The sequence below is a fragment of the Rhinatrema bivittatum genome, chromosome 16 (genome assembly GCF_901001135.1).
Source record: "Rhinatrema bivittatum chromosome 16, aRhiBiv1.1, whole genome shotgun sequence".
Lineage (NCBI taxonomy): Eukaryota > Metazoa > Chordata > Amphibia > Gymnophiona > Rhinatrematidae > Rhinatrema > Rhinatrema bivittatum.
The window spans coordinates 19277525-19283952 of NC_042630.1; positions in this window are offsets into that span (position 1 = coordinate 19277525).

Sequence of the window (6428 nt, forward strand, 5' to 3'; positions counted from 1 at the left end):
CAAGACAGCTCTGAAAAAAATATGACTCTTTTAAATTACTTGCTCTACAAACGCTGGTCTAAATAACCAGGTTTTTAATCCTTTTTTAAAAGTTTGATAATTTGACTGTAGTCTTAACTCAACTGGAAGGGAATTCCATAATTTAGGCCCAGCTGCTCTTTCCTGGACTTTGCTCAAATGAGCGGATATAATGGAAGGACTAGTTACAGAACCTTTGTTTGCTGATCGTAAATTACGAATCCGCAGGGCTGCATTTAACCATTCTGTTTTCTTATCGTTTAATGATTTGTGCATTAGACAGAGGACATTGTACTCTATTCTTCAGGGTGGGTGTAATATGATCATATTTTTTTTACCCCAGTTAGGACTCTTACCGCTGCATTCTGTAATAGCTGAAGCGCTCTTAAGGTGTTACTGGGAAGACTTAGAAGAAGAGCATTACAGTAATCCAATTTAGACAAGATCAAAGTCTGCAGAATGGTCCTAAAATCACTTAGATATAAAAGCAGTTTTTATTGTTCTAAAATGTGTAATTCACTCTAAGCATATTTGCTCGCTGTCCAGGATCACCCCAAGATCCTGAGCAGAATTACTTAAATTAAAATTGGCTTGGACGACTCTATAAATCAGAGACCCGTTGTGTTCTGATCTACTGCTCAGAAATACTGTTTCGGTCTTTCGACGATTTAATGCTAGTTTCAAATGTACCAGCAATTGTAGGATTGAGGACATATAAATGTCTAATTATTTCAAAGTATTCTCAATAGAGTCTCTTACAGGTAAAAGCATCTGTACGTCATCAGCGTAAATGTGATGTATAATCCCTAATCCAGATAAAAGTTTGCAAAGGGGCAACAGTCATACATAGATTAAATAAGGTCCCGGATAAAGACGAACCTTGGGGTACTCCTGAATCAAAGGTTCTTTATCTGAAGCCGAAGTCCCAATCTTAACCAAATATGAACGATCAAGCAGATAGGACTTAAACCAAGACAGTGTTTTTTCCTGATAATCCAATTTCTAAAAGCCTCTCAAAAGCTGCTGAGATATCCAGTATGACCAATAGGTAGGGTTGACCAGAATCCATACCTCTGAGAATAGTATCTGTTAATGCTGTTAAAAGCGTCTCGGTACTAAAAGGTTTCCTAAAACGGAATGGTGATGGACATAAGATATTGTTATCTTCACTGTAATCAGCCAATTGCTTTTGCACTACCTTTTCCATGCATTTAGATAAAAATGGAAGGTTTGAAATTGGTCTAAAATTACTTAGTATTGTGTCATCAGAGTTCCTAATTAATATGGGCTTTATAATTGCACCTTTTAAACTCTCAGGGATTCTCCTTCTTCCAGAACAAATTAACAAGGTCAGCAATCGGTTTAGCAATAAAGTTAGACGCCGCCTTTAATTGCTTTATCGATATCACTTCTTTGCACCTGTTAGACTGACTTTCTGTTTCTGCACTGCTTGCCTTCTCACTTCCTTTTTTTTATGCAGACGGTTAAGTGGTGTTGTGCTCATAAGGCCAGAGCTTATAATGAGCTATCGAAGAAGTGTTTATCTGACGCGGTACGCTGCGTTATGGTCACTTCTTCCCTTGGGATTCCTATTTGAAGCAAAATCCTCTGCTATTTACATACATATTATATACTTACTTGCCTCCAGGTACGTTTCTAACAGTGCCTGGACCAGACAGCCTGTCTGTAATTCTCTTACTGAAGGTCCATAAAGGCTTTTGGACTTGCTAGTAAATTCATTTGTGTATAAAGCAGAGAAGGTTTACTCCTGCATGTATAATAGGTTAGCAGGAATAAACATAATCTGGGAGAGCACTATAATCAGTAACTGTGTGCATCCGTCTAATGAGTCCATCAAACCGAGACGGTAAATGGGTTCACACAATGCAGCTCACCCTTACTCCTGACAAGACTTCTAAGAAGGGGTGTATCAGCGAGCTGCTAAACACCTATGGCCTCAGTCATACACCCCAGTCTGTTCTTTCTTTACCTTTATAATACAAATAAAAAGACTGATACGTCAACCATTTCACAGTCCTTAAACTTCAAGATTAGGTTCTCAGATTTCCCGCCATCAGCTGCGGTTTCGTGCGCTCAACAGCATCGGGGGATAGGGGGAAAACCAAAGCTCACCTGCACAAGGTGCCCAGTGTGGACAGCAGCGTCTCATCGGCAACCACGTGTTGAGGTGGCACGGGGTCGGCAACCACGTGCCACCTCAACAAACCATTTTTTTCATTTGTGGGCTTCTATATTAGATGTATAGCTGATCTGTTTTGGATATGGAATGGGGATATGAATAGGTTGCATGATTTGGAAGTATACATGAATTCTTGTGATGAAAATTTGAAATGTACATTACAGTCAAGTTTCACACAAGTGTCTCATTTAGATGTCAGTATACAGTTATGCAGTAACAAATTGGATGCATCAATTCATGTGAAACCGACAGATAGGAACACCACCCTACATTTTGACAGCTTTCATCCCCATCAGTCAGTTCCTCCATTATAGACGAATCTGTTTGTCCACTGAGGAATATAAGAGAAGTGCCATCGTTTTAATGGATAAATTCAGAAAGAGGGGATACCCCAATAAATGTATAAAACAGGCTTATAAGCGAGCCTTATATGCGAATAGGCAGAATTTATTATTGGGGACCCCCCGAAATCACATTTTGAGACCAATTTGTAGTTTGCCATTCTCCTCCAAATCCAATAGAATCAAAATATTATTATGAAACATTGGGCCGTGTTTCGAGGAACCCCCCCTATCTTTGCCATGAAAAGGGGAGTTAATTTAAGATCCATGCTCACATATAGGAACAAGCACGTAGATGATGGCACATGAGGCCAATATTCCTGTGGAGAGTGCGTTGTTTGTAATAATATGCTCAATATAAAATCGTACCATGTTTCTTCTCTGAAATATCCATTTGTGATTAGAGGCAGAAACACATGCAATTCTAGCATGGTGATATACGCTATAGTCTGCCCATGGGACCTTATTTATATTGGTCACACCAAGAGACAGATTAAATTAAGAATTATTGAGCACAAAAGTAGATTACGTACAGGCAAAGCTGGAGCTCCCCTCGTAGCCCATTGGCAAGAAGCCCAACATGATCTTGAGCAACTTAAATTCTTTATCATTCAGCAATGTTACATTCAGCACCAGCAAGGTGAAAAAAAAACATTAAAAAGGACTGAGCAAAAATATATATATACCTGGAAGACAGTAGCCCCTTTTGGACTAAATGAAGCAGTGGAATGGGACGCATTCTACACTACATAAAGAGAATGATTGATAGCTTTGAGTTTCAATATACTAACGGTTGTCTATTTGTGTCTGAATAGGAAATTTAGGGAGAGAAAATAGGACATGGCATGCTTTTGTGAAAATATGTTCCTGTTGTACACAGACAATAAACATATGTATGGTGTATGCAATTGGTTTGCATTTATGGATACAATACGTGGTTGATTGGGGATGGGTTTGGCCACTTTATTATGTATTTTCACTTTTCATTGGTCGCATGTATGAATATTTCTGTAATCGATTAAAGTTTGTTGAAAAGAGCCCGGATGTAGGAAGGATTATAGTTTGTATGTATGCGCACAATTTTAGGACAACCATGTAAATGGTAATAAAGTTTATTGAGAATGCCCGGATGCAGTACGTCATGAAGAATACAAGATAGTTATTGGTTGAACGTGACTTAAAAATCTGACATGGGGCGGGTGACGTATTGTTAGACAACAGTGAGGCTGTGGCCCGCTAAGAGAAATTCTTGAGCGTTGGTGGATCTCGTGTGTATGTTACACCGTTGCGGCTTGCAGGTTAGATACTGATTCTGTGTGTTTAACAGTGTTTGCTGGGTATAAGGGTTGCTGTAATAATGTATCTATAACACATTCGCAGGTTGTAAGAAGCAAATCAAATGGAGGCGTGAAAAAAACAATAGCAAGCCACTACCTCTGATAATCGTACTATGCTGAATGCAGATATTGATACAGGGAGACTGCAGCGTGATTTAATCAGTACGGTATGAAAAGATTGTGAATGAAACAGACATGAATGGTAATATATTTGATGGACATTGTTTATCCTAGTATTACATGTTAATGAAATTTATAGTATAGACTTTGTGAGATGTACTGTATCAGCTTTGTATATTCCAGCACTAACGGTTAATGTTATATGTATCAAGTATATCATCAGATGTTGTGGTAAACATTGTCATATGTAGGAATAAGTATATTGTTTACATTTTAGATTTCAACATTTTTGAAGCCATATGATGGACCAATGGACATCGATTGGTTAGGATAATCCAGGCAATTAATAACTTCATATTGAAAAATTTATGAGTGAAGTCCCTGAAGAAGCCCTGAGCAGCAGGGAGAAACGAGGCTCTCGTCGGACTGGACTGGATTAAGATAAAGAGAAGATTTGTTTAAAAGAACATTAACTAATCATATTTGTCATGTGAGACATAGGTTGTTAAGATTAGGTTATTTGACAGTTGTACAAGCGATTATCCATCACAATACATAGGTTTTATAGGGTGTCGTGTGTAATGTATATTGGGGTAAATTTTACAAATTTGTGCACACGCGTACTTTTGTTCGCGCACCAAGCGCAAACAAGAGTACGCGGGATTTTAATAGATAAGCGCGTAGCCATGCGTATCTGTTAAAATCCGGGATCGGCGTGCACAAGGCTGTGCAAAATCGGCAGCCTGCGTGCGCCAAGCCGCGCAGCCTGCCTCCATTCCCTCCGAGGCCGCTCCAAAATTGGAGCGGCCTCAGAGGGAACTTTCCTTCCGCCTCCCCCCACCTTCCCCTCCCTTCCCCTACCTAACCCACCCCCCCAGCCCTATTTAAACCCCCCTACCTTTGTTGTACAAGTTACGCCTGCCCGAAGCAGGCGTAACTTGCGTGTGTCGGGCCAGCCGCCGGCGCACAATTCCCAGGCCCAGGAGCCGTTTCAGAGGCCTCAGCCATGTCCCCGAAACACCCCCGGGCCGGAACCACGCCCATGGCCCCGCCCCCAAATAACGCGCTGCCGCAACACGCCCCCCAACACCACCCCCCCAGGAAAGCCCCGGGACTTATGCGTGTCCCGGGGCTTGCGCGCACCGCCGAGCATACTCAACATAGGCTCGGCACACGCAGGGGGTACTTCAGCCAGGTTTTTGGGGGGTACAAGCGTACCCCTTTGAAAATCTGGCCCATTATGAATGATGTACGCATGGTATGAGTGAGATGATTTTAGGGTAAAGCATGGTGAAGCATGTATGGTATGAGTGTGACGACTTTAGGGTCAAGGAGTAATGAGAGTGTGTTTATTTTAATTTTGGATATTCACAAGATAAGATAGGTCCATCATAACTATTAAAAAAAAAATTGTAAATGATTGTTATCAATAAAGCATGAATTATGATATAGTATTTATCTATTTACCTCTGATTTGTTGTGGTATTGTTTACTGAGGTTTCGGAGGATATACATGTAGTTGTTCACCTTATGACATCAACAAACCAGACATCAGCAACTTCCAGCACTGTGTGTCATTCAAAACTGAAAAATAATAAACACCATGCTAAAAAGAAACAAAATAGTGGACCCAACTCATAGCAGTTGGTAAAAAACACAGGACAGGTCTAATTCCAGATTATTTTTAACACAGTGTTTGCTATTCTTCAGTTGTGAATGACACAACGCTGGGAAGACTTGGAGTAAAAAAAGATGTTTAAATAAAGGAGAGCAAAATTAAGTCTTGCCTAACAAATGGGAAGATATTTGGCGGAACGAGTGACGTGGCCAGAGGTAATTCAATCTGCGTTAGAGAGGTGAGGGGTCAAGCTCCTTTATAGATGGTATCTGTGATTATCCCCTAACAGACCTAAAAGGATGAGGTGCAACCTCTCAGATCGCTGATGGAGAGGATGTGGAGCGAGAGGAAGGTTTTGGGAGGTCCGACCTACCATGAAAATGCTTTGGTGTGAAATCTTGGGTGACATTTATGAGATGGCAGTCATTCTGCCGCCCCTGGAGCCTCATGTGGCGCTATTAGGACGGTAACGAAATTGTGGAAGGATCCAAGTGTAGAACATGTGTGGACATTAACGGGTAGATTTTTATTCGGCCCCCAGCATAAATTACGGCCTTTACGTGCGAGGCGGGCAAGCGGGTAAAATCCGACACGCACACAAGTGCCAGCCTTCTGGCAAGGGGCGGGGCCCGAGGACGCAACTTACTTCAAGTCGGGCCCTGAAATACTGAAACCAACAAAAAGAAGGAATAGGTAGGGTTTAGGCAGTGGGGAGGAGAGGAGAGGAGAAGGGGAAGGGAGATTAGATAGGGGGGAAGGCAAGTTCCCTCCCAGTCAGCGGACTGGGAGGGAAC